The sequence below is a fragment of the Bos indicus genome, chromosome 20, assembly GCF_029378745.1.
Source record: "Bos indicus isolate NIAB-ARS_2022 breed Sahiwal x Tharparkar chromosome 20, NIAB-ARS_B.indTharparkar_mat_pri_1.0, whole genome shotgun sequence".
Classification (NCBI taxonomy): Eukaryota; Metazoa; Chordata; class Mammalia; order Artiodactyla; family Bovidae; genus Bos; species Bos indicus.
The window spans coordinates 62,367,921-62,380,683 of NC_091779.1; positions in this window are offsets into that span (position 1 = coordinate 62,367,921).

Sequence of the window (12,763 nt, forward strand, 5' to 3'; positions counted from 1 at the left end):
TGGAGGCTGGGGAACACTGTTGTGTTCTCCTTGTTGTTCAGTTGCTAAGTCATGTCCAACTCTTAGCAGCTCCACGGACTGCAGCAGCCAGACTTCCCTGTCCTTCATCATCTCCCGGAGTTTGGTCAAATTCATGTCCATTGAGTCGGTGATCTGTTCTTATAGTAATACAATTAAACAATAAAAGGCAAATTCCCCTCATCCTGGAATCATGAGGAAAAAAAAAAAAAAGTTATATGTGTGTCAGAGACAGAGCATGTTTTGTGGAAGCAGCTGAAGTAACTCAAGCTTGTATGCTTTTCAGTCCCTGGAGCAAAAGATATCAAATTGCTATGATGCAGATTCACTCCTGGGTGCGATGGAAAATTGTAGATAAAGCAAGCTTTTTCCTTGCTCGACAACGTAATGGCTGTTTTCTCAGTCACCGATACAAAGAGTGGAGACCACGGTCTCTGGTTGGCTTCCCCTGCACTCTCCCTCAGGACAGGCGGGACAAATGCTCAGGCTCTTGGCTCAGCTGATTTAATAGCCTCAAAAGGAGGTCTAGAAACTTCTCTCCAAACAACTGCAGCCTGTTTTCCAAAATAGATCGTGTCTGTCTCAAGCTGATTCACCTCAGAGTTATCCGTACAAGCGGCAGAGGGGAGGACGGAACCGGAAGAGGAAACCGAGCGCCTGCGTCAAGCGAGCGGCCAAGCGTGATGTGGGGGCGGGGAGACCCTCGTGGAGGCAAAGCGCGCCCTCGGCTCAAGACTGTGTCCTCGTCCTGTATCCTTGTCTCCTAGCATAGTCCCCGCCTCCAGCCCTCTGCAGCGCCTCCCACAAGTCCCTGTTTCTCTCACAGAAGGGCTAAGGCTAGCTGTGCACTCTTGAGAGCGTGGCCATATTTTTTTCCCTTAGAACTTACCACGCCACCTAGATCCTAGGCTAGGACTCCACATCACCTAGACCCTAGACTTGGAATGCTGCCATCCTGTCCCTCCTTCGGTTCTGAAAGCGTTCAGTGACTTTGTTCTACTTTTAGCTGCATCAAGTACCTAGAGTGCCAGAGTACAGCACAAGGTATGTAAAAGTCACCTGCTTTATCACCAAATTCTCTCCCTTAGTGCTAAGGATGCTGATGCCATTGTATGTCAGTTGGCTAGAAACTCTCAGGTTCAGTCACTTCCGAAAAAGCACTATTTGTCGGGGAGCCATCACTGCCCAGGAAGCCATGTGGAACCACACCAGTCACTCGGTGTAAATGAGCAACACTCAGTTAGGGGGAGATTCCTCTCAATGCCGGTCACCAAAATTCACAAGTACCCAATATATCACACCGGAACCAGAAAGGCTACTGCAGTGTTTGTGGTTCCCACATCTTCTCAGTCTACCTGCAGACTGGAAACCAGCGCACTGTGGGAGAACACCCATCCTCACCCAATGGGACCAGTGTGAGAAACCCACATCTGGACAAGTGCCACCTGTCAGCCACATACAAGGTGCACATAAGTGGGCAGATTTTAGGAATAGAAATGACTTCTGAATGAAAACAATAACAAAAAAGAGGGGGAAAAAACCCATAAACAAAATCTAATAAACATGTTTGGGTAACCATAGTCAGGTTTCCATAAAGCATAATAAGAGAACCCCCTCAAATTACACAGAATGTCACATCATGTATATTTAACATTCCCAGGCTGATGCTCGGAGAAGGCAATGGCACCCCACTCCAGTACTCTTGCCTGGAAAATCCCATGGACGGAGAAGCTTGGTAGGCTGCAGTCCATGGGGTTGCTAAGAGTTGGGCATGACAGAGCAACTTCACTTTCACTTTTCACTTTCACGCATTGGAGAAGGAAATGGCAACCCACTCCAGTGTTCTTGCCTGGAGAATCCCAGGGACAGAGGAGGCTAGTGGGCTGCCATCTATGGGGTCACATAGAGTCGGACACAACTGAAGTGACTTAGCAGCAGGCTGATGCTAAGCCCATCATGCCAGTTAAAAAAACTAAAAAAGTTCCTCATGTCCTTTTTGTTTTGGTTTCACAGTTAAAGCTTTTTCTGGCTTAATAATTACTTTATTTTACCTTCATATGTTAAATTGGACTTCCCTGGTGGCTCAGATGGTAAAGCATCAGCCTACAATTCGAGAGACATGGGTTCAATCCCTGGGTCAGGAAGATCTCCTGGAGGAGGAAATGGCAACCCACTCCAGTATTCTTGCCTGGAAAATCCAATGGACAGAGGAGCCTGTTAGGCTACAGTCCATGGGGTCACAAAGAGTTGGATACAACTGAGCGACTTCACTTTCATTTTCATGTTAAATTATTTAATTATCCTCATAGAGGTGCTTAACATATCAAAAAGATCTCCAGAAAAAAAAAACTTTCCTAGGAAACAACAGCAAAAGCAAAGATTTTTATTTTGCAGGCACAAAACTGCAATATCTAAGAATGTAAACTCATTTTATAAACAAGTATTTTCTTCAAGGACAATTAGATAAACTGAACATAAGAAGACATGATAAATGGGTGTTTCTTAACACTTTGTTTAAACTATATAAGCTAAATCAAACTTACTATTTTTCATAAACCAGAAAAGAATCCAAGTAGACAGATTACCCACAGGAAGAGATTCTGAGCCTAAATTAGTTATCACCATCACTACCATCACCATCACACCATTATTGTCCCTCTCTCCCTCTTAATAAACAAAATATGCCAGCAAATTTGGAAAACTCAGCAGTGGCCACAGGACTGGAAAAGGTCAGTTTTCATTCCAATCCCAAAGAAAGGCAATGCCAAAGAATGCTCAAACTACCGCACAATTGCACTCATCTCACACGCTAGTAAAGTAATGCTCAAAATTCTCCAAGCCAGGCTTCAGCAATATGTGAACCGTGAACTTCCTGATGTTCAAATTGCCAACATCCGCTGGATCATGGAAAAAGCAAGAGGGTTCCAGAAAAACATCTATTTCTGCTTTATTGACTATGCCAAAGCCTTTGACTGCGTGGATCACAATAAACTGTGGAAAATTCTGAAAGAGATGGGAATACCAGACCACCTGATCTGCCTCTTGAGAAATTTGTCTGCAGGTCAGGAAGCAACAGTTAGAACTGGACATGGAACAACAGACTGGTTCCAAATAGGAAAAGGAGTACGTCAAGGCTGTATATTGTCACCCTGTTTATTTAACTTATATGCAGAGTACATCATGAGAAACGCTGGACTGGAAGAAACACAAGCTGGAATCAAGATTGCCGGGAGAAATATCAGTAACCTTAGATATGCAGATGACACCACCCTTATGGCAGAAAGTGAAGAGGAACTCAAAAGCCTCTTGATGAAGGTGAAAGTGGAGAGTGAAAAAGTTGGCTTAACGCTCAACATTCAGAAAACGAAGATCATGGCATCTGGTCCCATCACTTCATGGGAACTAGATGGGGAAACAGTGGAAACAGTGTCAGACTTTATTTTTCTGGGCTCCAAAATCACTGCAGATGGTGACTGCAGCCATGAAACTAAAAGACGCTTACTCCTTGGAAGGAAAGTTATGACCAACCTAGATAGCATATTCAAAAGCAGAGACATGACTTTGCCAACAAAGGTTCGTCTAGTCAAGGCTATGGTTTTTCCTGTGGTCATGTATGGATGTGAGAGTTGGACTGTGAAGAAGGCTGAGCGCCAAAGAATTGAAGCTTTTGAACTGTGGTGTTGGAGAAGACTCTTGAGAGTCCCTTGGACTGCAAGGAGATCCAACCAGTCCATTCTGAAGGAGATCAGCCCTGGGATTTCTTTGGAAGGAATGATGCTAAAGCTGAAACTCCAGTACTTTGGCCACCTCATTCGAAGAGTTGAGTCATTGGAAAAGTCTCTGATGCTGGGAGGGATTGGGGGCAAGAGGAGAAGGGGACGACAGAGGATGAAATGGCTGGATGGCATCACGGACTCGATGGACGTGAGTCTGAGTGAACTCCGGGAGTTGGTGATGGACAGGGAGGCCTGGCGTGCTGCGATTCATGGGGTCGCAAAGAGTTGGACACGACTGAGCGACTGATCTGATCTGATGTACCAGGTACTCATAGCAACTCTGTTTGGTAGATGCTTTTATTATTGCTATTATGCAGATGAGGAAATTAAGACATGATGTGCAAAATTTACTTAATTTATGTAACCAGTAAGTGGCAAAGCCAAGATCCATCTGATGCCAAGTGCTATGCTCTTCACCACCAGTCTTTAAAGAGCAGAACACTCCACTGTCATTTCTACACAATCCATCCCCCACTGTCTCATTCCCATCCCCACACTCTGACCAGCCAGTATGGCCCCCAGAGTTGGAGGAACAGTAAGGTCCTCTGCTTGTCAAACCCTGTTTGGCATCTCAGAGATGTTTGGCCGTGCTTTCAGGATGGGTAACCCTAGGAGAAGTGTGAAACCCATTCCTCCTGAAGGTCTTCTTTGGACCAGATTGTGAAAGGGACTAAATCTTGAAAGACTAGATCTCACTTTCACTGCATGGAAATCCAGTGCTAAATTCTCCCAGAGGCCTAAGGACGGACCTCCTAGCCTGGCTTCACACAGGCTCTGGGGAGAAAGGCATCACTTATCCTCAGGAACTATCCTTCCTTTTCACCATCATTGGAAAGATGGTGACCCAGCCAGTATGGGACACTGTTCTGGGCGCTATAGACATCTCAGCAGTGAAGCCAACCCCAGATCATAGAGTTCACTAGACCTCTTGAGAAACCTGTATGCAGGTCAAGAAGCAACAGTTAGAACCGCACATGGAACAACGAAGTGGTTCAAAACTGGGAAAGGAGTACATCAGGCTGTATATCGTCACCCTGCTTATTTAACTTATAAGCATAGTGCAGGCATGCGTGCTAAGTCACTTCAGTCATGGCCAACTCTGTGCCACCCTATGGACTCCAGCCTGCCAGGCTTCTCTGTCCATGGGGATTCTCCAGACAAGAAAACTGGAGTGGGTTGTCATGCTCTCCTCCAGGGTATCTTCCCAATCCAGGGATCAACTCCGCATCTCTTACATTTCTGCATTGACAGCCTGGTTCTTTACCACTACTGCCACCTGGGAAGCCCAGTATAGAAAGTACATCATGCAAAATGCCAGGCTGGATGAAGCACAAGCTGGAATCAAGATTGCCAGGAGAAATATCAATAACCTCATAAATGCAGATGACACCACCCTAAGGGCAAAAAGTGAAGAGGCACTAAAGAGCCTCTTGATGAAGATAAAAGAGGAAAGTAAAAAAGCTGGCTTAAAACTCAGCATTCAGAAAACTAAGATCATGACATCCGGTCCCATCACTTCATGGCAAATAGATGGGGAAACAATGAAAACAGCGTTAGACTTTATTTTCTTGTGCTCCAAAATCACTGCAGATGGTGATTGCAGCCATGAAATTAAAAGAAACTTGCTTCTTGGAAGAAAAGCTATGACAAACTTAGACAGCATATTAAAAAGCAAAGATATTACTTTGCAGACAAAGGTCTGCTTAGTCAAAGCTATGGTTTTTCCAGTTGTCATGTATAGATGTGAGAGTTGGACCATAAAAAGAAGGCTGAGTGCTGAAGAACTGATGCTTTTGAACTGTGGTGTTGTAGAAGACTCTTGAGAGTCCCTTGGACAGCAAGATCAAACCAGTCAATCCTAAAGGAAAATATTCATTGGAAAGACTGAAGCTTCAATACTTTGGCCACCTATTTGAAGAGTCAACTCATTGGAAAAGATCCTGATGCTGGGAAAGACTGAGGGCAGGAAGAGAAGGGGACGACAGAGAATGAGATGGTTGGATGGCATCACTGACTCAGTGGACATGAGTTTGAGCAAATTCTGGGAGATAGTGAAGGATAGGGAAGTCCAATGTGCTGCAGTCCATGGGGTCACAAAGAATCAGATATGACTAAGCAATGGAACCACAAAGGCCATGAGTGCAATGTGGCCCTGGGGACTAGGAGTTGGGTCACCTTTCCACCTTCTCAGAGACCATGCTCAAGCCAAGGCAGCTCACCAGAACTGGGGCTCACATAGGGTCTGGGCTGAAGGGCTCTGGTCTGATTCTCTCTGGGGAGGATATGAGCACCCAGAAGGCCTTGAAAACCCCTGTCTCACCTTATGCCCCCCACAGGCCTTATTATGTTGATCTGCCTTTCATGGAGAGTCACTGGGGTGCTGAGAGACATTCCGGATCAGGAATGGAGGCAGAGAAGAGACAGAGAACGCCTGAGGACTGTCAGTCAAGGTCACCAGCACACAGTCTGTGCTCAGAGTGGCCCCCAGCACCCTTCTGCCCAGCGGTACCAGGCAGGGTGTGGAGCATTCACACAGGGACCTGTTGTTCTGTAGGAAAATGACTGTCCTGCCAGCATCACAGCGAACGTGCAGCAAAGCCAGGACCAGACCCCTGTCTGTCTCCAAAGACCTTTCCCCATACAGCTTAGGACATGCCTGTCTCTGTTTGGTTTAATTAAGCAAGCCAAGCGTCTTCTTCCCCGTATGCTTTTCTGGGAGGAGAGCCAGGCTGTGTCTAATGACGCAGAGTATTTTCCATGTTGCTGTTTCTACAGAGCTGATGTAGCTGGTTTTCACATTCATCACATATCTTCCTAGTTAAACACCAGTGCCCCCATCAACAGGGTCTTAATCAGCAAGGTCCCAAGAGGCACTGGTTGCCACCCACCCCAGCGTCTCCGCTGACGGGAAGCTGCAGGTGGCAGGTCTGTTCCTCAATGCCTGGGCAGATGACGTGAGGGGTGGGTGGCTGCCCCAGGTGTGTTTCCAGCTTCCTTCAGGTCCTGCTCATCACTATTCTTGCCTGGAGAATTCCATAGACAGAGAAGCCTGGAGGGCTTCCATAGCTCCATAGCTCCATCAGATCAGATCAGATCAGATCAGTCCCTCAGTCGTGTCCGACTCTTTGCGACCCCATGAATCGCAGCACGCCAGGCCTCCCTGTCCATCACCAACTCCCGGAGTTCACTCAGACTCACGTCCATCGAGTCCGTGATGCCATCCAGCCATTTCATCCTCTGTCGTCCCCTTCTCCTCTTGCCCCCAATCCCTCCCAGCATCAGAGACTTTTCCAATGACTCAACTCTTCGAATGAGGTGGCCAAAGTACTGGAGTTTCAGCTTTAGCATCATTCCTTCCAAAGAAATCCCAGGGCTGATCTCCTTCAGAATGGACTGGTTGGATCTCCTTGCAGTCCAAGGGACTCTCAAGAGTCTTCTCCAACACCACAGTTCAAAAGCTTCAATTCTTTGGCGCTCAGCCTTCTTCACAGTCCAACTCTCACATCCATACATGACCACAGGAAAAACCATAGCCTTGACTAGACGAACCTTTGTTGGCAAAGTCATGTCTCTGCTTTTGAATATGCTATCTAGGTTGGTCATAACTTTCCTTCCAAGGAGTAAGCGTCTTTTAATTTCATGGCTGCAGTCACCATCTGCAGTGATTTTGGAGCCCAGAAAAATAAAGTCTGACACTGTTTCCACTGTTTCCCCATCTAGTTCCCATGAAGTGATGGGACCGGATGCCATGATCTTCGTTTTCTGAATGTTGAGCGTTAAGCCAACTTTTTCACTCTCCACTTTCACCTTCATCAAGAGGCTTTTGAGTTCCTCTTCACTTTCTGCCATAAGGGTGGTGTCATCTGCATATCTAAGGTTACTGATATTTCTCCCGGCAATCTTGATTCCAGCTTGTGTTTCTTCCAGTCCAGCGTTTCTCATGATGTACTCTGCATATAAGTTAAGTAAACAGGGTGACAATATACAGCCTTGATGAACTCCTTTTCCTATTTGGAACCAGTCTGTTGTTCCATGTCCAGTTCTAACTGTTGCTTCCTGACCTGCAGACAAATTTCTCAAGAGGCAGATCAGGTGGTCTGGTATTCCCATCTCTTTCAGAATTTTCCACAGTTTATTGTGATCCACGCAGTCAAAGGCTTTGGCATAGTCAATAAAGCAGAAATAGATGTTTTTCTGGAACCCTCTTGCTTTTTCCATGATCCAGCGGATGTTGGCAATTTGATCTCTGGTTCCTCTGCCTTTTCTAAAACTAGCCTGAACATCAGGAAGTTCACGTTCACATATTGCTGAAGCCTGGCTTGGAGAATTTTGAGCATTACTTTACTAGCGTGTGAGATGAGTGCAATTGTGCGGTAGTTTGAGCATTCTTTGGCATTGCCTTTCTTTGGGATTGGAATGAAAACTGACCTTTTCCAGTCCTGTGGCCACTGCTGAGTTTTCCAAATTTGCTGGCGTATTGAGTGCAGCACTTTGGGTTGCAAAAAGTCAGACACGACTGAGCAACTAACAATTTCACTTTTCAGCTGTCACCAGACTTTTAGTCTCCGGATAGAAAGGCTTGTTGGATCATGGGTGTGGCCTCTGTAAAGTCAAGCAGCTTTCAGAACCAATGGGAAGCCAGTGGGTGGGTGTGGAGATTGGGCAAGAGAAGGGTCAGAGTTCAGAGCTCTACTCACTTACTTGGGAGTCTGAGCATTTATGCTAAATGAAGTAAGTCAGACAGAGAAAAAATATATATATTCTCACTTATATGAGGAATCTTAAAAAAACAAACAAAACCCTAACTCATAAGATACAGAGAAGGGACTGGGGGTTGCCAGAGGCAGGATGTGGAGGGTGAATGAGATAGAAGGGGGTCCACTGATACAAATTTCCGGCTGTAAAATAGTAAGTCTCATAAGTCATGGGATGTAACGGACAGCTCAGTGACTATGGTTAATAATACTGTACTGCATATTTGAAAGTTGCTCAGGTAGTAAGCTTACTCCTTTATGACCAACCTAGAGAGCATATTCAAAAGCAGAGACATAACTTTGCCAACAAAGGTCCATCTAGTCAAGGCTATGGTTTTTCCAGTGGTCATGTATGGATGTGAGAGTTGGACTATGAAGAAAGCTGAGCGCCGAAGAATTGATGTTTTTGAACTGTGGTGTTGGAGAAGACTCTTGAGAGTCCCTTGGACTGCAAGGAGATCCAACCAGTCCATTCTAAAGGAGATCAGTCATAGGTGTTCTTTGGAAGGAATGATGCTAAAGCTGAAACTCCAGTACTTTGGCCACCTCATGCGAAGAGTTGACTCATTGGAAAAGATCCTGATGCTGGGAGGGGTTGGAGGCAGGAGGAGAAGGGGACGACAGAGGATGAGATGGCTGGATGGCATCACGGACTCGATGGATGTGAGTCTGGGTGAACTCCAGGAGTTGGTGATGGACAGGGAGGCCTGGTGTGCTGGAATTCATGGGGTCACAAAGAGTCAGACACGACTGAGCAACTGAACTGACTGAACTGACCTACTGAAGGTAGTAAATCTGAAAAAAATTCTCATCACAAGAAAAAAAACACGATAACTGTATGTAGTGATGAATGTGAACTAGATATGGTAGTGATTATTTTGCAAAAACCCTGATTCAGGGAAAGATTGACAGCAGGAGAACAGGGTGGCAGAAGATGAGATGGTTGGATGGCATCACTGCCTCAATGGACATGAGTTTGTGCAAACTCTAGGAGATAGCAAAGGACAGGGAAGCCTGGCACAGTGTAGTCCATGGGGTCGCAAAGAGTCGGATGTGACTGAGCGACTGAACAACGACGACGGTGAAGCATCATGTTGTACACCTGAAAGCAATATAATGTTTTATGTCAATTATGTCTCCATTTTTAAGAAAGAAAAAAAATTGGGGTACATGAGGTCTTCAGTGCTGACTCCACACCCAGATGGAAACACCCACCACCTGGACTGGTGCCCAAGCAGGAGTCGGCAGGCTTTCAGAGTCAAAACTTGAGGCTTTGTGGGCACATGGCCAGTGTCACAGCTGCCCCACTGTGCCCCTGGAGAATAAAGACTTCCGTAGACGACATGTCACTGAGCGAGCGGGCTGGGCTTTAGTACAATCACACTTACAGATACAGGTGGTGGCTGGCTTTGAACTGTGGGTTGTGGGCCACTGAGGCTAGAAGTGGTGGTCAAGATCACAGCTAAAGATCAGCAGCCTCTAGCTGGCATGTAAAGCCAGGGGCTGTTGAGATGCCCAGGCAGGGATGCAGAGAATGGTTCTCAGGATGGAGACCTGCTTCTAGCCTTCAGGGGTAAGTGAGGGCTGCGGGGGAGAGGATGGCCATGACATGACGCCAGTGGTCAGAGAGGTGGGGCAGAGCGTGAGTGTGTGTGTTGAGAAAGGGCCTGGCCAGGGCACCAAGTTAGGGAAGATGAACACCCAGGCTTTCAGCATCTCTGACACATCTGCTGGGTGCTGCAGATTGAACTGTGCCCCCCAGAAGGACTTACCCCAAGGCCTTGTGCTGTTGTTGCTGTTCAGTAGCTAAGTCGTGTCTGACTGTGACCCCAGAGACTGCAGCACGCTGGGCTTCCTTGTCCTTCACCATCTCCTGGAGTTAGCTCAAACTCAAGTCCCTGTGAATATGCCCTTAGTCAGAAATAGGGTCTTTGCACATATACTTAAGTTGCAACGAGGCCACGCTTGCTTAGGGTAAGTGGGTGTGAATCCGATGACTAGTGGCCGTACATAAAGGGGGAAATGTGGACACAGATGCAGAGAAGGAAGACGCCATGTGGTGATGGAGGCTGCCACAAACCAAGAGTGCTGGCAACCACCAGGGGCTGGAAGAGGCAAGGAAGCACCTACCCTCGGAGCCTTTAAGGGGGCGGGCATGGGAGATTTTGATCTTCTGCCCTCCCAAACTACTAGGGGATGCATTTCAGCTGCTTGAAGCCATGCAAATAACCTTTTACAGAAATCACAGGAGAATAATCCAGGTGCAGCCTGAGAAGCTGTCTTTCTGACAGTTTTCCAAGTGGTGCTGATGCTGGCAGCCTTGGGAACCCTGGCCTTTGGAGCATGATTGCTTTATGTAACTGCAGACGTCCATTTGCTGGCTCCAGGAGAACACAAGAGTTTCCCAGATATCACAAGAGCCACCTGGCCTGGTACTAGGACTAGGAGTGTGTGAAAAGGCAAAGTGAGTCAAAGTGTTAGTCGCTCAGTGGTGTCCGACTCTTTGTGACCCCATGGACTATAGCCCGTTGGGCTCCTCTGTCCATGAGATTCTCCAGGCAAGAACACTAGAGTGGGTTGCCATGCCCTTCTCCAGGGGATCTTCCTGATCCAGGAATCAAACCCAGGTCTCCTGCATTGTAGGCAGATTCTTCACTGCCTGAGCCACCAAGGAAGCAAGCGTGTATAGAGTCAGAGAAACACAGACTGGGGCTCAGGACAGGCCCAGTATGTGCACAGCAGTGGGAAGGAGAAGGCAGGAATTTTTGCTTTTCTGACCCCCAACCTCTGACCTCTCACCTCACAAAGGATATCATACGCTTCAAACAAGGGAGACCCATTGCAGTGGGGCTTGGTCAGGAAGGATGGCCAGTCTGCAGCTTTCAACCATCACTCAGGTTAGAAGGTAAAAACTGGTCCCCCCAACCCCATGGGCAAGAAGTGGGGGGACTGTGGGATGGCTCAGGGACTCCTCTGCCCAGGGAGTGGGGACATTTGGCAGCCTTCTTCACAATAGGGTGGCAACCTCCCCACCACAACCCGTGTTCCCAAACCCTCCTATCTCTGGTGGCCCAGAGCGGAGCCCTCCTGGTTCATCTTTTCCACTCAGTTCTTGGTCCTATTAAAGCTTCTTTTTCCAAACCATGAACAGCTGACATCATATCCTTGCAGCTAAATGACTTCTTGATTTTGTGTTTTAAATAACACTTTTGAAATAGCAAGGTGGATTTGAGTTTCATTTATATACTTAAAATTTTTTTATCCAGAAAAATGCATCAACATCTTGTTCGGTTTTGGGGGTTTTTAAATGAGAGCAGTGATGAGCTTGGGCAGGATGAACAGGCAGACAATGAGAGGTGGGCAGGGTGGTCCTGCCACAGGGACAGTGGTCCCTGGGGGACAGGGGGCTGTGGGCGAGCTGACAATTTACCTGAGCCATCTTCACATCAAAGTATTTTGTCAGCAGACTAGGGGTTTTCCGGGTCACCTTTCATATCCTTGGCTGGAAACCAGCCTGGTCATCATTATGGGAGACAGCAGGAACTACCTGCTGGGAGCCACTGACCACTGAAGGGCTGCAAGCAAAAGCCCTTGAGGAACTCAAGGGGCATGACTTCTTTACCGCAGGACTGCCCAGAGCAGAGGCACTGGTCCTGGGGCCTGGCCGGCAGGCCCGAAGAACATCCCAGGAATACCGTGCCTTATGGCCATCTCTCACCCCTCCTCACTCCCCCAGTCACCACCCCCCAACCCCTCTCGTTGGAGCCTCATGATGCTGGAAGAAGGTTCCATCACCAGGGTCAGTGAGGAGAATAAAGACCGCCTCTCTCACTTTTCATGTCAGCTCACAGATTTCCTAATAAGGAGGGTCCTTTGTGTATTGAAAATCCTTGGACTGCAAGGAGACCCAACCAGTCAATCCCAAAGGAAATCAACCCTGAATATTCATTGGAAGGACTGATGATGAAGCTGAAACTCTAATACTTTAGCCACCTGATGTGAAGAACTGACTCATTGGAAAAGACCCTGAGGCTGGGAAAGATTGAAGGCGGGAGGAGAAGGGGGCGACAGAGGATGAGATGGTTAGATAGCATCACTGACTCGACGGACATGAGCTTGAGCAAACTCTCAAGGAGAGGGACAAACTCTCAAGGACAGGGAAGCCTGGCAGTCCATGGGGTTGCTGTAGACACGACTAGTGACTGAACAATAACA